Consider the following 25,259-nt stretch of genomic DNA (forward strand, 5'->3'; position numbering starts at 1 on the left):
CATTTCCAATCATCTGGTAGGTCTCCTGTGGTCCAGGATTTTTGAAAGATGTGGTACAGAGGTTCAGTGATGACATCGGCTAGCTCCTTTAGGACTCTGTGATGCAGGACATCTGGTCCTGGTGATTTGTACTCATTCAGTTCCAATAGGTGGTCTCTTACTGTATTTCTATTAAAGTAGTGTTTTGTTCCAATTTTGATTTCTCCAGCTGTGATACAAGCTCGTTGTTTTGTTGTTTCTTTGTGCGTGAAAACAGATGCAAAAAAGGTGTTGAGCAGTTCTGCTATCTCTTTATTGTCCGTTACTTCTGTGCTGTCTTCTCTTTCTAGCGGACCGACTGCTTCCTTGATTTTTATGGGGTGTTAATGTGTTGGAAGAAGCTTTTTTATTGTCTTGGACCTTTGTTGCTAGGCTTAGTTCATACTGGGCTTTTGCTGTCCTGATTTTTTCCTTGCAGATTCTGGCCGTTTGTTGGTATTCTGCCTTGATTATGTGCCCTTCTTTCCATTTTTTGTATTTGTCTTTTTTTTCATTCAGTTTGTTTGTTAGGTCCTTGTGTAGCCAAGCTGGTTTCCTTTTTGATTTTGGGTGTTTCTTTTTCATCGGGATAGCATTGTTTTGGGCTTTTGTGATCGTGGTTTTTAAGATTTCCCAAGCTTCTTGTGTGGTTTTGCCTTTTAGGACTGTTGTCCAAGGGATCACTCTCAGGCTTTCTCTAAGCTTTTTTAAAATCTGGGATTTTGGTGTTTTTGGGTCTAGTTGATTGTGTTGATATTATATTGAATTTGAGAATGTTGTGGTCACTTTCACCCAGCACTCCATCTGTTTCGACCCCAGTGATAACTTCTTCTCTGTTTGTGAGAATTAGTTCCAGTGTGACTGCCCCTCTAGTTCCTTCCTCTACTTTTTGGACTATGAAGTTGTCTGCTAGGCATGTCAGAAATTTGTTTGATTTTTCTCTTGGTGAGGAATTATTGTTCCAATTTATGTCCGGGTAGTTAAAGTCTCCCATTATTACTGTGTTGTTTTTCTTGCATATGTGTGTCAGTTGGTTGTTGAAAAGGCTGTCCATTGTTTCTGTTTTGTTTGGTGGTCTGTAGTACACACCAATTATTGTGTTGCAATTTTTTTCTTCTTTGATGTTGACCCATAAGCTTTCTAGAAGGTTTTCTTCTTTTATAGTTTGTATCTCAGTGACATTGTAGTAGTCTTTTATGTACAGTGCAACTCTATCTCCTTTTTTGTGTGATCTGGTTTTTTTTGAATAGTTTGTATCCTTTGATCTGTATATTCAGTTGTGTGTATCGTCCCACCAAGTTTTGGTGATTCCAACTATGTCGTATTTGCCTTCGTGGATTAGAATTTCTAGTTCACCGTGTTTATTCCCTAGGCTTTGTGCATTGATATAGAGGCATTTGAGTTCTTTGTGTCTGTTTTTGGGAGGGCCCTGGGTGACTTCTGGTTGGTGTTTGTGTGTGCCTCCCTTCCCTTCCCTTTTTGGTTTGTTGTTGACCCTGCTTGCTGAGGGGCCCTGATCGGCGTTAGAGTCTGGAATATGAATGCCCACCCCACACGGTGTTAGTTTAAAGTCCTTCTGATGAGTTGGGCTAGACAGTTTCCAAGGACATTCTTCCCGGTCTTAGTGAGGTGTAACCTGTCCCTAGCTAGAAGCCCATCCTGGAGAAAGTGTAGTCCATGATCTAGAAATCCAAAGTTTCTTTGGCGGTACCAACCTTTTAGCCAGTGGCTCAACTGTAGAATTTTTCGTTCTCTTGTTGGGTTCCGTCCTCTTGTAGGTAGTATGGACGAAAAAACTACCTGTGCACCCATATCTTTGACTTTCTTGGCCAGTTGGTCATAGTCCCTCATTGTTGTTTCTAGGTCTTTTGCTGTGTTGTTTGTTCCCACATGGAATGTTATTAGGGGGTAGTAGTCTGTGGGCTTTATTATTTATTATCTGTCTGACTAATGCACTCTTTTAGAAGCAGATTAGGAGTCCATTTTGAAGCTCCACAGAAAACATCTAGGGGGGAAGGCAGGTTGTCCTCGACTTACAATGGTTCATTTACTGACTGTTTAAAGTCGCAACGACCCTGAAAAAAGTGACTTATGCACCCTTTTCACACTTAGCCTGATGATCGCAGGATCAAATCTTTGCTGCCATTTCATATTTATGACCATTGCTGTGTGTCCTGAGGTCACGTGACTCCCTTTTGTTTCTAACCAATTCACGCCCAGGCATGAAAACGTGCCGCTCAGACATTATACTTTTTTGTCCACATCAAAAAAAAATTAGAGGAACACTGTATAGGACATCACATATCTCTTTACTGAATACCACTCCCCTCAGGTCTCCATAATCTTGGCAGATGAGCTGAGTCTCTGGTTGTTGCTCCAAGGCCACTTCCAGCTGCTAACCTCCTCTAGCCTCCTTAGTCCACTGTTCAGCCTCTTCCCCAAACTCCCAACAGGGGAGAAGACAGGAGCCCCCTCCTTATGCTATGAAAGATATGCTGGCACACCTGGCCAAAGGAAAAGACTTCACCAAGTTGAATTTGTGGGAGGTGTACTATTGAGTGAGGATCAAAGCAGGGGATAAATTGAAAACTGCTTTCAGTTGCCCCTTAGAATGCTTCCAGGTCTGGCTTCTCCCTTTTGGACTTCAAAGGGCCCCTGTTGTGTTTATTCAGCAAATAAACTCAAGGTTTTTCAGTACAGAATCTGAATTAATTCAATGAAACTCTGAACTGATATTCAGCTTAATTAATCATCAAGGTTAGCTGGGTGATCTTTTATCTTAAACAGAGCAGGCAGAAAGAGAAAAAAGGAAAAGTCACACACAAAGACTTCTCAAACTTCTTATATTTTACATGGCTTGCACAAATTGTCATAGTGTTAGAAACATAATTTCATATCCAGTATTCAGAAAGAATACTTTTTCTGGCATATATCACAAAGCTTTGTTACATGGTGCTATCTCACATTTTTGCAGAATTCACATTTTGCATTTCACAAGTTATTTTACTAGACTACTTGACAATTAGCCTGGAGCTTTATCTGCAGTTGGCACATTAATAAAAATACAGTAAAAGACAACCTATTGGAACTCAATGAGTACAAATCACCAGGACCAGATGGGCTGCATCCCAGAGTCCTAAATGAGCTAGCTGATGTCATCACTGAACCTCTCTACCACATGTTTCAAAAATCCTTGATCACAGGAGATATACCAGACAATTGGAAATGAGCTGACGCCCCTATTTACAAAAAAGGCAAAAAAACAGATCCAGGAAACTATAGACCAATCAGCCTAACATCTATTCCTGGGAAAATACTAGAAAAAATAATCATGAAACAGATCTGTCATCACCTTGAGTCGAACAACATAATAACCACTAGCCAACACGCATTCGTCAGAAACAAATCATGTCAAACCAACCTCATTTCATTCTTCGACACTGTGACCAAATCAAGTGACCAGAGAAACGCAGTGGACTTAATATACCTAGACTTTAGCAAAGCATTCGAAAAGGTGGACCACAACCTATTACTCTCCAAAGTAAAGAAGAGTGGGATCGACAGTAACACAAGATGGATTGAAAACTGGCTGACCAATCGCACCCAGCGAGTAGCCCTCAATGGGATTAAGTCCACATGGAAAGAGGTAGGCAGCGGGGTACCACAGGGATCAGTCCTAGGCCCAGTATTCTTTAACATATTTATCAATGACCTAGATGAGGGAATAGAGGGGGAATTAATTAATTTCGCAGATGACACCAAGCTGGCAGGAGTGGCCAATACCCCAGAGGATAAGCTCAGGATACAGAAAGATCTAGACAGACTTGTACAGTGGGCCGAAACAAACAAAATGAAGTTCAATGTAGAGAAAAGTAAAATCCTGCACCTAGGTAAAAAAAAACCAAAACATACATACAAACTGGGTGAAACCACACTCACCTTAAGTGACTGTGAAAGGGATCTTAGACTCTTGGTGGTTAATCAGCTAAACATGGGCCAGCAATGTGCAGCAGCGGCTAAAAAAGCCAACACAATCCTAAGATGCATGAACAGGGGGATACCACACTATAATGCCCTGGTCAGACCCTACCTGGAGTATTGCATCCAGTTCTGGTCACCACACTTCAAAAGAGATATAGAGACTCTGGAAAGGGTGCAGAAAAGAGCAACTAAAATGATAAGGGGACTAGAGACCAGGCCATACGAAGAAAGGTTGCTGGAACTGGGCATGGATAGTCTAGTAAAAAGAAGGGCCGGGGGGGGGGGACATGATAGCTGTATATAGGTACCTAAGGGGTTGCCACAGAGAGGAGGTGGTCACACTATTTTCCAGGGCAACAGAGGGACGGACGAGGAACAACGGTTGGAAGTTGACCAAGGAGAGATTCAACCTAGAGATAAGGAAGAACTTCCTGCCGGTGAGAGCGTTCAACCAGTGGAACGGCCTGCCAGTGGAGGTTGTGAACTCTCCAACTTTGGACATTTTCAAGAGGAGATTGGACTGCCATCTGGCTGGGGGGGAGGTGTAGGATTTCCTGCTCAGGCAGTGGGTTGAACTTGATGACCTGCAATGTCCCTTTAATCTCTAATAAATAAATAAATTAGGTTACAATTGAGCTTTTCTCAGCAGCAATTAACAACAGCTTAGTTAGGTTATACTCTGTGTATACTCTAATCCTTTCAATCCTCCCTTTTTAAAGCAATAGGATGCTTCCTATTGCTGGAACAATGGTGAATATTGCTTGGGTACTAATATCAAAGTAAGAACCTTGGCAGGTGATCTTCCCGAAGTTACAAGTGTTGTTCCAGAAATTATGCTAGTATTACAGATATATTCCGGTGGGGGAAGCAGGAGGGAGGGAGGAAGCTGCAGCTCCCCGGACAACAGGTGAAACATCTTGAATATAGGGGGGGATTTGATTATGTCAGCGAACTATCTCTAGAAATTCTTGTAGGGTGAGTTGTCCCTGCCTTCAGAGCCCCCCATTTGATACTCTTTGGATGATAATTAAGAACTTTGCTGGCCACGGAAGAGTCGGACTCTGATCAGCTGGGCTGTGGAAAATGGCGGCCGCCACAGCGAACTGACTTGAATGGAAGGCGGAAGGCGGAAAGAGCGAGAAGCAGGAGAGTGAGGAGTGAGGAGTGAGAGAACGAGAGGCGAGTGTCCTGGATTGTGCTGGCTGAGGAGTGAGAGAACGAGAGGCGAGTGTCCAGGACTGTGCTGGCAGGAGATGTTGGAGGTGGGCCGGGGACGTTGGTGCGCTGTTGGTGGGAGCGCCCAGCGCCGGAAGGTCTGCCAATCGAAGGGCCAGCGTGGAGAGGCCAGACCGACTGTCGTCGCTGGGAACGAGGTCTGCAAGGGGAGAGGAACTGAAAGCGAGTCCTGCGAGGGGAGAGGAGCTGAGGAGGATGTCGGGGTGACGCCGAGGCTGTATTGTGAGCATTCGGAGCTGTGGAATGAACGTTTGGTGGTCCTGCAGTACTATTGGCAAAGGGAGTTGCGAAAATATCACCTGGACTGCAGCAACACCAACAGAAAGTGCAGACCAACGACTGGCGAGAACCGGGGGTCCTGGGCAAAGCCAAGGAGCCGGAGGCAGAATCGGGTAACATCAAGAGGAGACGACCTACCCAGGACTGGGACATTCCCCTATCCTAACCCCCCTCTTTTCTACCTTTTGTCGGGGACATAGAACATACTATTAATCCAGAACTAGAAACTGAGAAGTGATACGACTTTGCTGCTAACCAAATTCCTATATTCCTATATTCGCTACATATACACTTTATATATTACTGATTAGATTGGACTCATTTTAATCAACTAAATTATTACATTATTATTCATATTTTATATATTTTATATTTTTATATATATCTATTATTTTTACTAGTATTCTAATTTTAGTATTTTTAACTATAAATTGATCTATATTTTAACTAATTTTTTTGGGGGGGGGTTAATGATGGACAATTGGGGAGGGTGTAGTATGTATGGAGTGAATGAATGGGATGGATGGGATGGATGGGGTTACAATATGGGTGAAATGAATGGGAAGGATGCAAGTAACATAGTTGGCCCACCTGGCGCTGGAGAGGCAGTAGGGGGGGAAGGCACCTATCTCTGGGGGGACAGAGGGTCAGAACATCCCAGTGTTGCTGGGGAGAGGCAGATATGGCGGGGGCCACAGAGTTAGCCATTCCAGGGGAACGAGGGATCGTTGCGTAATAACGATCCCTTGTTCTGGCTCTGTGAGCGCAACCTTGGGTGCTGGTGATGAGTGTAATTCTGGCCCTGGGCTCAGGTTGCTGCTGCTTAATGCCAGGTCTCCTCATCCGGGATCTAATCCTGGATGAGGAGGCCGACCTGGCATGTATTACTGAAACCTGGCTGGGCCCAGAGGGAGGAGTTCCTCTCTCTGAAATTTGCCCAGCTGGGTTTCAGATATGGCATCAACCTCGACCCCAGGGAAGGGGGGGGGAGTGGCTATTATAGCCAGGGAGTGCCTTTGCCTACGTGGACTCATTGCTCCAGAGATTGCAGGTTGCGAATCTCTCTTGATGAAGCTGGACTTAGGGGTTCAGGTGGGCTTGTTTCTCACGTACCTGCCTCCCAGCTGCGTGTCAAAAGCCCTGCCTGTGCTACTCGAGGAGGTAGCGGGGTTGGCGGTGGAGTTCCCCAGACTTATTGTCTTGGGGGACTTCAATCTGCCGTCACTCGGCGAAACCTCTGGACTGGCACAGGAGTTCATGGCCACCATGACAGCCATGGACCTGACTCAAGTAATACAGGGTCCAACTCACGAGGGAGGGCACGCACCCGACATGGTATTCCTCTCTGAGCAATTGAGTAATGGTCTGAGACTAAGGGGCTTAGAAATACTGCCTTTGTCATGGTCAGACCATTTCCTACTACGGCTTGACTTCCTGGCTCCAATCCTTCCCTGCAGGGAGGCGGAACCAATTAAGATGTTCCGCCCCAAACGCCTGATGGACCCAGAGGGCTTTCAGACGGCGCTTGGGGTTATTCCAGATGCACTCGTCCACAGTTCGGCGGAGTCTCTTGCGGACGCCTGGAACAAGGCTGCAGCAGAGGCTCTTGATCGGATTGCGCCTTAGCGACCTCTCCGTGGCGCTAGACCCCGTAGAGCCCCATGGTTCAACGAGGAGCTCCGGGAGTTGAAACGCCAAAAGAGACGTCTAGAGAAGCGATGGAGGAAGAGTAAGTCTGAATCCGATCGAACACTTGTAAGAGCTTTTATTAAGACTTACAAAGTGGCACTCAAGGCGGCAAGATGCGCGTATCATGCCGCCTTGATTGCATCAGCGGAATCCCGCCCGGCCGCTCTGTTTAGGGTGACCCGCTCCCTTCTTAATCAGAGGGGAGTTGGGGAGCCCTTACAGAGTAGTGCCGAGGATTTTAACTCATTTTCGCTGATAAAATCGCTTAGATCCGGGCGGACCTCGACTCCAATTGGAAAACAGAGTCGGCTGACAACGAGTCAGTTGAGGTGACTGGGGCCCGTACTTGTCCATCTGTCTGGGAAGAGTTTGATCTGGTGACACCTGATGAAGTGGACAAGGCCATTGGAGCTGTGAGTTCCGCCACCTGTTTACTGGATCCGTGACCCTCCTGGCTGGTTTCGGCCAGCAGGGAGGTGACACGGTGCTGGGTCCAGGAGATTATCAATGCTTCCTTGGGGAGGGGATCCTTTCCATCATCCTATAAAGAGGTGCTCATGCGCCCCCTCCTCAAGAAGCCTTCCCTGGACCCAGCCGTTCTTAATAACTACCGGCCAGTCTCCAACCTTCCCTTTATGGGGAAGGTTGTCGAGAAGGCGGTGGCACTCCAGCTCCAACGATCCTTGGAAGAAGCCGATTATCTAGGTCCCCAGCAGTCAGGTTTCAGACCCGGTTACAGAACGGAAACTGCTTTGGTCGCGTTGATGGATGATCTCTGGCGGGCCCCGGACAGGGGTTTATCCTCTGTCCTGGTGCTTCTTGACCTCTCAGCGGCTTTCGATACCATCGACCATGGTATCCTTCTGCACCGGCTGGAGGGGTTGGGAGTGGGAGGCACTGTTCTCCAGTGGTTCTCCTCCTACCTCTCCGGTTGGTCGCAGTCGGTGTTAATGGGGGGTCAGAGGTCGACTCCGAGGTCTCTCCCTTGTGGGGTGCCTCAGGGGTCGGTCCTCTCCCCCCTGCTATTTAATATCTACATGAAACCGCTGGGTGAGATCATCCAAGGGCATGGGGTGAGGTATCATCAGTACGCTGATGATACCCAGCTTTACATCTCCACCCCATGTCCAGTCAACGAAGCAGTGGAAGTGATGTGCCGGTGTCTGGAGGCTGTTGGGGTCTGGGTGGGTGTCAACAGACTCAAACTCAACCCGGATAAGACGGAGTGGCTGTGGGTTTTGCCTCCCAAGGACAATCCCATCTGTCCGTCCATTACCCTGGGGGGGGGAACTTTTGACCCAATCGGAGAGGGTCCGCAACTTGGGCGTCCTCCTCGATCCACAGCTCACATTAGAGAAACATCTTTCAGCTGTGGCGAGGGGGGCGTTTTCCCAGGTTCGCCTGGTGCACCAGTTGCGGCCCTATCTGGACCGGGACTCACTGCTCACAGTCACTCATGCCCTCATCACCTCGAGGTTCGACTACTGTAATGCTCTCTACATGGGGCTACCTTTGAAAAGTGTTCGGAAACTTCAGATCGTGCAGAATGCAGCTGCGAGAGCAGTCATGGGCCTACCTAGGTATGCCCATGTTTCACCAACACTCCGCAGTCTGCATTGGTTGCCGATCAACTTCCGGTCACAATTCAAAGTGTTGGTTATGACATTTAAAGCCCTTCATGGCACTGGACCAGAATATCTCCGAGACCGCCTGCTGCCGCACGAATCCCAGCGACCGATTAGGTCCCACAGAGTGGGCCTTCTCCGGGTCCCGTCAACTAAACAATGTCGGTTGGCGGGCCCCAGGGGAAGAGCCTTCTCTATGGCGGCCCCGACCCTCTGGAACCAACTCCCCCCGGAGATTAGAACTGCCCCTACTCTCCTTGCCTTTCGTAAGCTCCTTAAGACCCACCTGTGTCGTCAGGCATGGGGGAACTGAGACATCTCCCCCGGGCATATACAATTTATGAATGGTATGTGTGTATGTATGTGTGTTTAGAAAATGGGGTTTTTTAAATGTTTTTAGTAGAAATTTAGATTTGCTGTAATTGTTTTTTGTTATTCTGTTGTGAGCCGCCCCGAGTCTGCGGAGAGGGGCGGCATACAAATCTAAATAAACATAAACATAAACATCAAGCAAGGTAATATCATCAAGGCCAGAGCTATGAGGAACAAAATTCTCTTCCAATCTCCAAACATTCCTTCAGACCACCTGGTGGTATCTAAGATTCCATCCCAGGTTTGATCAGGAACACAGGCAAGCTTCCTCATATGGTTTGTGATTTCTTCAATTGTATTTCCTGTTATCATGTATCTGAAAACAGCAATTGGTTAGATTAAATTTTCCACAGACTCCTCCTCCTTTGGCTAGAAGGTAATCTAGAGCCAATCTATTTTGGTAAATAGCAGTCCTCATTTGAGTATTAGCTTTAGCCAACAAATTAAGGGTTACAGGCATTAAAAACAACCAGTCACTTTTCGGCATTGCCCAAATATAGTGTGGTTATAAACCAACTGTTGGGTATAATAAATTTTGTTCAAAGATGACACAAAGATGGATGCCTAGTCCCCTTGCTGAAAACCGGAAGTAGGGAAAATATGCAAAAAAAGTAGGGGAAAGTAGGGAAAAGACCTTTAAAAAGTGGAGAAAACTAAGGAAAAGACCTCAGGTAATCCATAGTGAAGAGTTCCTGAGCGAAAAGACATACGGGATTGCAAAGAAGCCTAGAAGCGCTCGACCATCAAAAGGTTCGCAAGGTTTGAAAAGCAAAGGAGACCCAATCACCCAAACTCATCAAACCCAGTGAGTTTCCAGCATGCTACAGTGTATAACAACGTGTATCCTTGTCAAACCTACCCCTGTTACTACCAGCTGCTCCATAACAAAACAAAGAATCTCCGTAGTTTAAATCCGAAGCATATCATCCAGATGTTCTTTCTCTCCTTCAATCCAGAAAGATTCTTTCTCTCCTTCAAACCTATGCTCACACACTTTAAAACCAACCCTTTTGCAAGGATTTTTGTGTTTCCTTCCTGCAAGCAGCTACATTAAGAAGTAATCTTTGAAGGTGAAAATCCCCCCCCCTCCTGCATCAACAGAAAAATCTCAGTGTGGCTTGTAAAGATTGATCGCTGGGAGCACTTTAAACATTTGAGGAAAACCAGACACTCAGCCATTGAGAAGTGCTGTGAGGATTTCCTAAAAGTCCAGCTGGGGATTGAATCACCAAACTCTGAGGGGTTAATCTGAATCCCATAAAACAAACAAAAATTATCTAATTCTCAGAATTAGAGTATGATGGTCCAATCTTGTCAGACCGCATTGGATTTAGGATCAGCTTGCGTAAAGAAGCAAAGAGCCAGCAGCAAAAACTATTTAAAATTCAAAAGCTTTCCCCCCCCTCTTATTTCTGTCTTCTCAAAATTTTGGCTTGGCTGGGTTTCTGCTCACAAGGATAGCTATTAACATTCCAATCCTGGCTACAAAGTAAGTAATTAAGCAATAAATCACAGAGGCCTAGGATCTATTATCAAGTTAAACCTTCCCAGCTTCCTATGCAAGCAAGTGGCATAGAATCGCAAAGCTTCACTCTTCCCCAGCCTTTTGCTTTTGAATAACAAACGAAGCTGCCTAGTGAAGAGGAGAAAAGGTGGCATCGCGAATTCTGCATTTAAAAATCAGTTCTAAAACAAATGTTTGTACTTAATGATTAAAACTTATGACCCTCCTGATCCAACAAGTATTTCAGCCTGTTTCAATGTAAAAGTCAACTACCTCAAAAACTTTCATCCTACTTCACTACTTAAGTTCATTACCCATTGTTTAATGATAATTTTAAGGATTTAAAGGAATTACTAATTACATATAGTAATGCTTAATCCATCTGATTAATTATTCTTTAGTTAAATAACAGTTAATAATTAGAATTTTAATAACTAATTAGAGTTTAATTGTTTTAATTGATTTAAACTAATTAGTTACATTGTTTATTGATCTATTGTTAACACACTAATTAACAGACTACTGATCTATTGTTAACAGACTAGACTAATGCAATTTATTAATTAATTACTATCAAAGAATGCTAGATTAATTAATTTGATTATGCAATATTGAGTAATTGGTTGTGAATCAATCATCAATATCTGGTTGTGAGTCTTTTTTACTATACAGTCAAACTATCCCTGGACATGCCATCAAGCAAATAGCCACCTTTCTACAAGAAAATTCTTCATTTCCATATATATGTGCATTCTGCTCTCCAAAACTGGATAATCTTATTACCATGTCTGACAAGATCCATACCCTAGAAGCAACTACAAAGATCCAACAAGCATACATTGAAAACCCTAAACCACATCTTGCATTCGTGGAGAAAAATATCCAAGCACTGAAAAATGCAAACTCATCAGACCAAATACCCTACACCACTCCACCACCACCTGTTTATACTCCACCAAAACCACCTCAACCACTACCCCTACTTCAAAGACCTACCAACTCAACCACTGATATCCCCCACCCTAATCAAAGATGCCATGGAGCACGAACAAAAACATCATAATGCAATTCTTTTTGGTGTAGAAGAAAATGATGAATCTGACCTAGCAAAGGTACAAAACATCATCTGTAACCATCATACACAAACCATTGCCCCTGAAGATATCATAGAAGTTTCCAGAGATGGCCCTGAGCACAGGAATAGTGACGGCTTGGTGGCCCCCCAATTCTGCAGAGTGTTATGCAAAAATGAGCCCACCAAACAACAATTCATCAAGACCATAAACTCCATTGCCAGAAACAATACCAACAAACTTAGATCCAGACCAGATCTATCTCTCCTACAATGTATCTGCTCCCGTGAACTACAGGCAGAACTTAAAAGATGACTGGATCTTGGAGACTTCCCTGTGTGTGTGTGGGAGGAGTCTGCTGGTGCCTTGAAAAAGCTTCAAAGACGCTGAGTAACATCCAGCCATCCCTGGGAGAAGTGCCTGAGAGACTTCCCTGTGTGTGTGTGGGAGGAGTCTGCTGGTGCCTTGAAAAAGCTTCAAAGACGCTGAGTAACATCCAGCCATCCCTGGGAGAAGTGCCTGGGAGACTTCCCTGTGCGTGGGAGGAGTCTGCTGGTGCCTTGAAAAAGCCTTAAGGACACTGAGCAACACCACAGCGACTGGAGAGGTGGCAAGTGTGAAAAACTGGAGATGCCTCCTGAGAGGAACAACGGACATTGGGGAGTGACCGGAGGGATTGATAGTAGTCAGGAGAGATATAAAGACAGAGAAGTCCCAGGAGACAATAGCCAACCACATGGACATGAACTGGGGATGCTGGTTGGTGGCAGCAACCAGCATTGTAGTGGTCATTTTTGCCCAGAAACCTGGACATTTGGGAACCTGGACTATCAATCAGGGTCTCATACTAGACTTTTTTGGAACTTAATAATGATTAAGATCTGATTTTATCTTATCAATATCAATATTAGCTTAATATAAATTTTTCTATTTTTATTTCATATTTATATATTGTGATATATTTTATTAGTGCTTTTAATTACTACTAATTTGATCTATTTTTAATATTATTGGGGGGATTCTTAATTAATAGATGACTGGGATGGATGTAATATTGTGCATGAGACGAATGATTGGTATGATTGGGATGGTTGGGGTGGGTGGGGTTACGGTATGGATGAGATGAATGGTAACAGTATGAATGATAGATTTGGCCCACCTGACGCTCGAGAGGCGGGAGGGGAAGGGGCACCGATCTCTGGGGTGGCAGAGGAGCTATTGCTGGGGAGAGGCAGATATGGCGGGGACCACGGAGTTAGCCATTCCAGGGGAACAAGGGACCATTGCTTAATAACGATCCCTTGTTCTGGCTCCATGAGCCCAACCTTGGGCACTGGTGATGAGTGTAACTCTGGCCCTGGGCTCAGGTTGCTGCTGCTCAATGCCAGGTCGGTGGTAAATAAAGGTCTCCTCATCCAGGATCTGATCCTGGATGAGGAGGCTGACCTGGCATGTATTACTGAAACCTGGCTGGGCCCAGAGGGAGGAGTTCCTCTCTCTGAAATTTGCCCAGCCGGGTTTCAGATATGGCATCAACCTCGCCCCCAGGGAAGGGGGGGGAGGAGTGGCTATTATAGCCAGGGAGAGCCTTTGCCTACGTGGACTCATTGCTCCGGAAATTGCGGGTTGCGAGTCTCTCTTGGTGAAGTACATGCAACCAACAAGCAAATCCACACTACCAAAACCCTTTTTGGATATGGTGGAACAGCTTAATTTGATAGATTTATGGAGGACATTTCACCCCAATACAAAACAGTATACAGTTCTCTCTAAGGTGCGCGCGCATGGAAAAATAACCCCCCGCGCAGCCTTTTCCAAGGTTGCCCAGCCGAGGCGGGCATCGGAGTGACAAGGTTTTTCTTCATTTGAAAAACTGCGCGCTCCCCACTCCACTTTGGCCCCGCCCGTTCGGGAAAAGATGGCGGCGCCCATCAGGCACTTCCACCCTTTCCCTGAGGCTCAGCATGTGCTGGGATGGAAGGGGGGAGGCAGCGGTGGCTGACATCAAGGCTGGCGCCCAGGGAAGCGGCACGCTTTTCAAACATGCCGCTTCCCCGAGTAGCCAGCTTTGCCTCCTCCTCCCCTGTTGCCGTGCTGGGGCTGCCTCCTGGAGCCAGGGGCAATGTGCCCAACCTCGGCCTACCCGGCCCTGGTGTGGCCGAAGCACAAGTTTTACCTCCTCTCCTGCCACCACCTCCTGCAGCCACCCCCGACTCCCCCCAGGCGCCTCTGGCACCTTCGCACCCCTGGCCTCTCACCGCTGCCCCCGCCCACCCGATCCGCCCTTCTCTCCGGTTTTCTCCTCCTCCGCCTGCCATCTTGGGGTGTGGCTCTTCCCACAGCGGTGGCTGCAGCGGTGGCAGCTGCGGCTTCTCCTCATCTACGCGCCCAGTGAGGGGGCTGCAAGAGCACTTTCTCTGAGTGCTTCAGGAACGCTCCCCCCCCGCAGCCCCTTTGCTGGGAGCACTTTCATCCCAGACTGTCAGCAACGAGGCTGCAGGAGAGGCTGGGCAGGTGTTCCTGAAAGCGCTCTCACAGCCGCTTCGCTGACAGACAGAAAGAGAGAGAGCAACAGACAGAGCAAGATAGAAAGGAAGAGAGAGGGAGAGAGAAAGTGAGAAAAAGAGAGGGGGGGAGAGAAAGAGAGAGAGAACAAGAGAGGGAAAGAAATCAAGAGAGAGAGAAAGAAAACAAGAGAGAGAAAGAGTGAGTGAGAGAAAGAGAGAGAGAGAAAGCAAGAGGGGGAGAGAGAAAGAGAGAAAGAAAGAGAGAGAGAGAAGAGAGGGAGAGAGAGGAAGAAAGCGAGAGAGAGAGAGAAGAGAGGGAGGAAGATAGAGAAATGATAGAAAAAAGGGGAGAAAAAAGAAATGTTTAGTTTTAATAGTAATAGATTTTGGTTTTGTTTTATTATTAATTTCTTTCAATAAAAAGAAGGGATTCCCCCCCCTATTTATTTATTTATTTATTTATTTGTTTGTTTGTTTATTTATATTTCTATGCCGCCCAGTGCCAAAGGGACTGCCACTCAGACACTATACTTTTCCGCCCACACCGGAAAAAAATTAGAGGGAACATTGCATTCTACTCCAATCCCCGTAAAATATATACCAGGATAGATATGGCATGGGTATCAAGTGAATTAAGTAGAAAAGTAGAAACAAAAGAAATTATGCCTAATATACAGTTTGGGCAGATCACAACCTGATAAAAAGAGTTTGGAAAAATACTAAATCAAACAATAGGAGATGGACTCTTAATACACAGCTCATTCAAGACAATTAACATTTGTATAATATTAGAGAAGGAATTAAAGATATTTATGATAGAAAACAACCCCCCACGCAGCCTTTTCCAAGGTTGCCCAGCCGAGGCGGGCATCGGAGTGACAAGGTTTTTCTTCATTTGAAAAACTGCGCGCTCCCCACTCCACTTTGGCCCCAAAGCAACAAACTACTAAACAAAATATTTGGGACATAATGAAAGTATTTACTAGGGGAGTAATAATATCATATACTGAAGAAAAAATAAGGAAAAAAAGAGTGAATATAACAAAATAGTAAAGGATATTAAAAATTTAGAAATTCAATCACAAAATACACCAGGGGATAGGAAAACAGAGGAACTATTAATTGAAGCTAGACATAAATTAAAGGTAAATGAACATTAAAGATCTTAGATTTGCCAAACAATCATATTTTGAGAAAGCTAATAAGACAGGAAGATGGTTGGCATATAAAATTAAAAAAGGAAGAGGAAATAAGATAATACATCAGTTAGAAGATAGTTCCAGTAATTTACAAAATAGTGATGAAAAAATTAAGGAGATTGCAGTGGCATTTTATGAAAATTTATACAGGCAAGAAGAAATAGGAAAAGATAAAATAGATGAATATTTACAACAAGCCACTATCCCCAAAATAAAAGAGGAAGACAAACTAATATTGAATAAAGTGATAACCATGGAGGAGCTAAGAAATGCCATACAAAGACAAAAGAATAATAAATCACCTGGGCCAAATGGATTCCCCACAGAATTTTATAAAACAGCCACTGAAGAAGTGTTGGAATTGAAATTGAAATTGTAATTATGTAATTATTGTAAAAATCCCAAAATCATGGATGGAATCATATACGGGGGTGGGTGGGGATATTTAGTCAGACACCAATTGTGCAAGTTCTCTCACTTAAAAAGATGAGAGAAGCCTGTAATTGACATCATAGGTAGACCTCAACTATGAGAGACAACGTGAGAAAACACATCCAGAAAATCACATTGTCTGATTATTAATGAATTTATTTGCAAATCATAGTGGAAAATAAGTATTTGGTAACCTACAAACATGCAAGATTTCTAGGTCTCACAGACCTGTAACTTCTTCTTTAAAAGACTCCTCTGCCCTCCACTGATTACCTGTAGCAATGGCTCCTGTTTGAACTTGTTATCAGTATAAAAGACATCTGTCCACAACCTGAAACAGTCACACTCCAAACTCCACTATGGTGAAGACCAAAGAGCTGTTGAAGGACACCAGAAACAAAATTGTAGCTCTGCTGGCTGGAAAGACTGAATCTGCAATAGGTAAACAGCTTGGTGTGAAGAAATCAACTGTGGGAGCAATAATTAGAAAATGGAAAACCTCCATTTGATAATCTCCCTCGATCTGGGGCTCTCACCCCGTGGGGTCAAAATGATCACAAGAACAGTGAGTAAAAATCCAAGAATCACACGGGGGGACCTAGTGAATGACCTGCAGAGAGCTGGACCAATGTAACAAAGGCTACCACCAGTAACACACTATGCCACCAGGAACTCAGATCCTGCAATGCCAGACATGTCCCCTTGCTTAAACCAGTACATGTCTGGGCCCATCTATGGTCAGATGAAACCAAAGTAGAACTGTTTGGTAGAAACACAATTCGTAGTGTTTGAAGGAGAAAGAATGCTGAGTTGCACCCAAAGACCACCATACCTACTGAGAAGCATGTGGATGTCAACATCATGCTTTGGGGCTGTTTCTCTGCAAAGGGACCAGGACTTATACATGAAAGAATAAATGGGGCCATGTATCATGAGATTTTGAGTGCAAACCTCCTTCCATCAGCAAGGGCACTGAAGATGAAACATGGCTGAATCTTTCAGCATGACAATGATCCCAAGCACACCGTCAAGGCAACGAAAGAATGGCTTTGTAAGAAGCATTTCAAGGTCCTGGAGTGGCCTATCCAATCTCTAGATTTCAACCCTATAGAAAACCTTTGGAGGGAGTTGAAAGTCTGTGTTGCCCAGCGACAGCCCCAAAACATCACTGATCTAGAGGAGATCTGCATGGAGGAATGGGCTAACATGCCAGCAACAATGTGTGCCAACCTTGTGAGGACTTAAGAAAACATTTGACCACTTCATTAAAAAAAACCACTACCTCTGTATCCCAAAATGGATATCCCCAACAGAAGCAATTATATACCTGAATGCATTAACCCCTGACAAAATTATAACATATGACCAACTGTTAAACGAAAATAATGATCTAATCCCTAAACAAAAAGGTATTAAAGTGGATTGGTTACACTACTTACAAATTAAATCAAAATATAATGAAGAACAAATTAGGCTTTCAAAAAAATAATCTCCTTGATAAGATAATTTTTGCCCCCCCAAAAAACAAATATCAAACATATACAATATCCTCCTCCAACACGATACTGTAGAAGAAATAGTTAAAGGAACTATGATAGCGTGGTCACAAAATTTTGGGTACACAATTTATTTAAACGAATGGGAAAAAATTTGGACTGTTAACTATAAACTAACGATGGCAACTTCATATAAGGAAAATCATTACAAAATGTTCTACAGATGGCACTTGCCACCTGCTAGACTTGCAAAAATGTATCCAAACCTATCACCACTATGTTGGAAGTGCAGGGAAAAACCAGGTACATACTACCACATCTGGTGGACATGTGAAACCACCCAAAAATATTGGTATAAAATCAGAACTATGTTAGAACAAATTACTTCCCAGAGCATCCATGCAAAACCCAAACTATTTTTATTAGGAATCATAAGACAAAACTTTAGTAAAGAAAACAGATATATTATAATTCATATTATTACAGCCGCAAGGATTTTATATGCACAATTCTGGAAACAAGAAAAAAACCCAACCGTTCTATCACTTCTGATTAAAATAATGGAATGTGCAGAAATGTCCAAGCTCGCAATGGAATTGCAAAACAAGGATGAGACAGATTTCTACAAAGCATGGGACAAATGGTACCTCTGGTTAAAAAAAAGAAATCACTTAAAAATTATTCATCAAGAAAAATATCCAACCAACACAACTTGAAAAACTAGCAAACTACATCACAAATCATAACATTAAATTGAAACGACAAACTGTAAACATCGATTGACACGAACTTTAAATTACAAAGAAAACAAACCCTTAAACCACTGATACGTATTGGCACTAATAATTACATCAAAAACATATGGATAAAACCTTAGGGAAATCTACACCACCTATGCTTAAACCACAGGCCACAAAGCATGAAAGCCCCAGCTCTAACGCTGGCCCTCTCTTCTTACCACTCCCCTTTTGCTCCAATTTCGTATCCCTCTTCCCCTTATATCTCTTTCCCTTCCTCCCGAACTCCCTACCTTTCTTCTTTTCTCCTTCCCCACCTACGTGTACTATATAAATAAATTATAAATGCTAGAATGTATATTATATATATCCCTTTTGCTTTTCTGTACCCTGTTTTTAATGTATATATTCAATAAAAATATTTTCCAAAAAAAAGAAAAGAAAACATTTGACCTCTGTCATTGCCAACAAAGGATATATAACAAAGTATTGAGATGAACTTTTGTTATTAATACTTATTTTCCACCATAATGTGCAAATAAATTTGTTAAAAATCAGACAATGTGATTTTCTGGATGTGTTTTCTCATGTTGTCTCTCATAGTTGAGGTCTACCTATAATTTTATTTATTTATTTATTTATTTGAATTTGTATGCTGCCCCTCTCTGAGGACTCAGGGCGGCTCACAGCATATACAAAGACACAATAGTACAGTAATCCAATTATAAAAATAATCTTTCATTAACATTCATTCAATAAAATCATACTAAAAACATTCATTGGTCAGGGGGAAGATCTAGTAACCCCAGGCCTGGCGACAAAGATGAGTTTTTAAACTCTTTCGAAAGGCAAGGAAGGTGGGGGCAGTGCGAATCTCCAGGGGGAGCTGATTCCAGAGGGCCAGGCCCCCACAGAGAAGGCTCTTCCCCTTGGTCCCGTCAGCCAACATTATTTGGTTGACAGGACCCGAAGGAGACCAACATTGTGGGACCTCACCGGTTGCTGGAATTCGTGTGGCAGAAGGAGTTCTCAGAAAGAGTCTGGTCCTATGCCACTTAGGGCTTTATAGGTCATAACCAACACTTTGAATTGTGTCCAGAAACAGATTGGTAGCCAACGCAGTCCGCGGAGTGATGACAAGATATGGGCATGTCTTGGAAGGCCAAAAACCGATCATGCAGTTATATTTTGGACAATCTGAAGTTTCCAAACACTCTTCAAAGGTAGCCCCATGTAGAGAGCATTGCAGTAGTCGAACCTTGATGTGATAAGGGCATGAGTGACTGTGAGCAAAGACTACCTGTCCAAATAGGGCCGCAGCTGGTGTGTCAGGCGGACCTGGGCAAATGCCCCCCTCGCCACAGCCGGAAGATGGTGTTTTAAAGTCAGCTGTGGATTGAGGAGGACGCCCAAGTTGCGAACCTTCTCTGAGGGGGTCAATAATTCCCCCCCTAGGGTAATGGATGGACAGATGGACCTGTCCTTGGGAGGCAGTAGCCACAGCCACTCCGTCTTGTCTGGATTGAGTTGGAGCCTGTTGGTACCCATCCAGACCCTGACAGCCTCCAGACATCAGCACATCACTTCCAATGCTTCGCTAAGTAGACACGGGGTGGAGATGTACAGCTGAGTATCATCAGCATACTGGTGGTAATTCACCCCGATCTCACCCAATGGTTTCATGTAGATATTAAACAGCAGGGGGAGAGGACCCCACAAGGAGTTCCTCTGACCCCTCCGCTAGTACCAACTGTGACCAACCAGAGAGGTAGGAGGAGAACCACCATAAAACGGTGCCTCCCACTCCCAACCCCTCCAGTCAGTGCAGAAGGATACCATGATCAATGGTATCAAAAGCCGCTGAGAGGTCAAGAAGCACCAGGACAGAGGATAACCCCTATCTTGGGCCTGCCAGAGATCATCCATCAGCGCGACCAAAGCAATTTCCGTGTTGTAGCCGGGTCTGAATCCTGACTGCCAAGGGCCTAGATAATCGGCTTCTTCCAAGGACCGCTGGAGCTGGAGTGATACCACTTTCTCAGCAACCTTCCCCATAAAGGGAAGGTTGGAGACAGGACAATAATTGTTAAATATGGCTGGGTCCAGGGAAGGCTTCGTGAGGAGGGGGCGCACAAGTGCCTCCTTGTAGGTGTTGTACATACTCCTGGTCAGTTGGAGGATGATGAAGAGCTTGAGGACTCTGATACAGATAGTGTTTATGAATTAGTGGTAGGCCCTGGGTTACAGGTATTAGAACAGGTGGGAGGCCAGCTACAGGATGTTGCTATGAGTCCAGAATCTAGTGAAGAAGAGACAGACATTCACTGGGTTAATCCTCAATTCAGAAGGGTCCAAAAACGCAAGGAACAGGTGTTAGGAAAAAGATATTAAGGGGAGGAATGGGTTAAATACTGGAGTGATGTATTCGTTATGTCAGGAGGCCAGTGGGCAAGAAGGGCAGAGTTTCAATGTTGTAGTTCTAAAATGAAACGTGTTTCAGTTTGGCTCAAGAGCGAGTAAGTTTATTCTCTGTTATATTGCAGTCATTCCTGCTGTTTTTGAATCATGCTGTAAATACATAAATTTTAGGAGATGGGAGGAGGCATGAAGGAATGTATGTAGAATGTAATTAAGAGAGATAACAGGAGAAAGGAATGTGCCAGTCTGTATTGCACTTTTTAACATGGAAGCGAAGAGAATAAAAATGCAGTTTCTTTGTTTATGAAATACTGCATTCAGAAACCAGAAAAGTAGGGAGCCGGGAAGGACCCCTCACTCAGAGAAGCATTGGTAATCTCCTGGACCCAGCTCCGTATCACCTCCCTGCTGGTTGAGACCAGCCAGGAGGGACACTGGTCCAACAAACAGGTGGCGGAACTCACAATGGCCTCAGGTGTCACCAGGTCAAACTCGTTCCAAACAGGTGGACTAAGACGAGCCCTTGTCACCTTGACTGACTCGTTGTCAACCGACTCTGCACTCCAATTGGAGTCAAGATCAGTCCAGATCTGAGCGATTTTATCTGCGAAAAACTTATTGAAGGCCTCAGCGCTACCCTGCAAGGGCTCCCCAACTCCCCCCTGATTAAGGAGGGAGCGAGTCAGGCCAACATTGTAAGCACATCTTGTCAACATGATCATCACTTTGTAAATCTTAATATGAGTTTTTACAAGTGTTTGGTCAGATTTGGATCTGGTCTTTCTCCATTGCTTCTCCAGACTTCTCTTCTGGTGTTTCATTCCCTGGACCTTGTCAGTAAACCAAGGAGATCACCAGGGACTGTTGCCACAGAGAGGTCGCAAAGGCGCAATTCGGTCTAGAGCCTCCGTTGCAGCTGTATTCCAGGCTGCAGCAAGAGACTCTGCCAAACTGTGTACAAGTGAATCCGGTAAAACCCCAAGTGCCCTTTGAAAACCTGGATCCATCAGGCGTCTGGGGCAGAACCTCCTAATCAGTTCTGCTTCCCTGCAGGGAAGGATTGGAGCCTTAAAATCAAGCCGCAATAGAAAATGATCTGACCATGACAAAGGCAACGTCTCTAAGCCCCTTAATATCAGATCATTATTCAACTGCCCTGAGAGAAATACCATGTTGAGAGTGTGCCCCCTCTCATGGGTTGGGCCCTGAACTACTTGGGTCAGTTCCATGGTTGCCATGGTGGCCATGAACTCCTGTGCCAACCCAGAGAATTCACCCAACCACAGCAGATTAAAATCCCCCAAGGCAATAATTCTGGGGATTCCACTGCCAGCCTGGCTATCTCCTCGAGTAGCGCAGGCAGGACTGTTGACATGCAACTGGGAGGCAGGTACGTGAGCAACAAGTCCATCTGTACCCCTAGGTCCAACCTCATAAGAAGGGACACACAACCAGGTCTTCCTGGCTATAATTGCCACTCCTCCCCCTTTCCCCTGGGGTCGCGGCTAGTGCCACACCTTAAACCCGGCTAGGCACATTTCTGAGAAAGGAACTCCTCCCTCTGGGCCCAGCCAGGTTTCAGTCACACATGCCAGGTCTGCCTCCTCCTTCAGGAGTAAATCCTGGATGAGGGGAGCTTTATTTATAGCAGACCTGGCATTGAGCAGCAACAGCCTGAGCCCAGGGTCCAGATTTTGCTTGTCACCAGTTCTCCGTGTTGAGTCCATGGAGTCCAAGGGACCGCTTTCAAGCACCGGTGCCTTTTTCCCCAAGAGCGGCCTGCCCCATGTCTCCCACCATATCTGCCTCTCCCCAGCAAGACCGGAATACTCCAGCCCTCTACCACCCCAGAGATGGGCTCCCCCTTCCTCCCGCCACTACGTCACCTGGCCAACTGACCCTCCCATTAATTCCATTCATCCCAACCATTCTCTCCATTCAGTCATTAATTACAATTAATGCTTTATATGCAACAACACTATGAAAACACAAGAAGGATTTATAAATTGTCACTCCTGCAAAAAATACCTGCCTTAACATAAATAAGCTCATCGCCACTTTTCTTCAAGATAATCCTTCTTTCTACTATTTCTGCCCATCCTGTACTCCCAAATCAGACTCCCTTGGCAAATCTATCCGATGTAATACAATCAACAGTCTCTAAAACTCAACAAATATACACAGAAAGCATGGAACCATGGCTTGCCTCCATAGAAAAAAACATCCAAGACCTGATACAAGCTAAAATACCAAAACAAGTACCCTATACCACCCCGCCACCACCACTTTATACTCCACCACAACCTTCATCTCCAAGCCCTACCACTGACATCTCCACTCTGATGCAAGATGCCATGGAACGTGGACAAAAATGCCTTAACGCCGTACTTTTTGGCCTAGAGGAAAATGGGGAATCAGATCTATTTAATATTCGTAGCATCATCCACAACCAGCATCCTCAATCAATCACCCCTGACGATATTTAGCGGTTTCTAGAAGCGCCCTGTACTAAAGTACAGTGATGGAACAGTGGCTCCCCGGCTATGCAGAATAGTTTGCAAAAATGAAACTACCAAACAACAGTTCATCAGGACCATGAACTCCATCGCCAGAAACAACGCAAATTACAACAAACTCAGATCCAGACCAGGCCTAACACTACTCCAATGTATCCGCTCTCGTGAACTACGGGCCGAACTCCGGAGACGTTGTGACCAAGGTGAAACTAACCTCTACATTGAGTACTGCTCTGATTGTATCAGGACCAAATCTCATAATCCTCCCTTCTTCTCCAAACCCACTGTCCCTCCTCAGCCATCTTCTCCACCTATCATCCCTCATCTTCAAACGGACCCCCCCAGCACTTCAAGCAACAAATAGGATAGTGCACCTCTTACTACCTCATTCCATTCCAATTTCAACCCAACTCAACCCAATCCCACCCTTGACCACAATCTCAAATGTAACTCAATCTCAAATGTAAACTAATCAATGCAAGAAGCATAATCAACAAATTATCTGAATTCCTCATCCTTCTTGACACAAACCCATTTGACTTAATATTTGTTTGTGAAACATGGCTGAACTCTTCATATCCTGACTCCATCATCACACAAAGTAACTACCTGGTCTTCCGGTCTGACCGCGACTCCCGCAGAGGGGGTGGTGTAGCCATATTCTACAAAAGCTCACTCAACCTAAAAAACATTCAAGTTACACAAGATCTCATTCTCCCTGAAAGCCTAGTTTGCGACATTTCCCTCAACATTACACTCCGTTTCCTTCTGTGCTACAGAGCTCCAAACTACGACATTACCCATGCAACTAAACTAACCTCCCTCCTAACTTGGGCAACCTCCTGCCCCCATCCCATTATTTTCCTTGGTGACCTCAACCTACCACACATCAACTGGTCACTAAACAAATGCTCCACTGAACCTATACATACCGCCATCTATAATGCCGTCACCAGCCTAGGACTGGAACAATTAGTATCAAACAACACCAGACTCAACAACTGTCTCGATCTCATATTCTGCAACAGCAAAAGTGCTATCTATGGACTGCACATAAAAGAACCCTTCTCCAACAGCGACCACAGCACGATCAACTTCAACCTCAACCTACATCATCTAAACACTCACCTGAAGTATGCGGTGCCTAAGTACAATTTCAGGAAAGCCAACTATGAACTCATAGACGCCAATCTCTCATTTATTAATTGGCAATCCTTGTTCTCTAACTGCATCATCATTGATGACCTCTACAACACGTTCTTACACCAAATTAATAGACTTATAGATCTGCATGTTCCACTCACCTCTCCTAGAAGAAAACGAAAAAATAACGTACCAGTCTCGATAAAGAAACTACAAACTAAAAAAAGATCCCTCTGGCGTAGAAACAAAAAAGGCCCAATAACTGTTCTGTCTGGGTGCCCCCAGACTTCAACACCAACTGGAAAAAACAGCCAGACACGCTGGTAAAAGCAAAAGCACTTTATAGTTTGAAAAATAAACACAGAGAAAAACCTGTTCTTCCCAACAGGCAGGCTATGAGGCTTCACAGCAAAGTCCTGACGGCCAGACAATACAGCAGACTTCTTGCTGGCACACACACCACTGTAGAGAATAAGCCCCCACGCCTTTTTCCCCAAGGTTTCAGCCTTCAAGGCCACAAGCCAGAATCAGAGACGCCAAAGATCACAGCCAGGTCCCAGGACTCCCAAAGATAATACTCCACAATACAGGAAGGGTGGGTCTGCCTTTTCAGCCTTTCTGGGGAGAACCACACCCAAACCCAGCTGTTACCTATTTAGGACTGGAAGTACCTGGCTAATTGTCCCCTTCGTTGTGCTGCTCTTCTCTGCCTGTGATCGATGATGGCTTGAGCATTTTCATCTAAGGACTCCAGGCTGCTTGCTGGGGAGAGCTCCACCCCGGGGGATTCTGGCTGTTCTCCCTCTCCCTCGGCCTGATATTCCTCCTCCCCTTCTGCCTGGGCCTCCTCCTCCTCCTCCTGTTCCTCATCCTCCCCCTCTGAGCAGGGAGCCGGCAGAGGTTCAGCCGTTCCCTGAGGAGCCTCAGAAGGAATCACAACAGTAACCAACTTTAAAAGCCGCTACAGAAGCATATGCCAACAAATAAAAGTAGAATGTCTCAACTATCACAGTGAACAAGAGGAAAATCTCCTA

The 25,259-nt window shown here is 44.8% G+C and overlaps 1 protein-coding gene across 4 annotated transcripts in view; it reads left to right on the plus strand.

The window, feature by feature from the left end:
- CNTN1 (contactin 1) overlaps positions 1-25,259 on the plus strand; it is a 760,044-nt gene that overhangs the window by 436,630 nt on the left and 298,155 nt on the right. The window lies entirely within an intron of this gene.

This window comes from Erythrolamprus reginae, chromosome 6 (assembly GCF_031021105.1).
Source record: "Erythrolamprus reginae isolate rEryReg1 chromosome 6, rEryReg1.hap1, whole genome shotgun sequence".
Taxonomy (NCBI): Eukaryota; Metazoa; Chordata; class Lepidosauria; order Squamata; family Dipsadidae; genus Erythrolamprus; species Erythrolamprus reginae.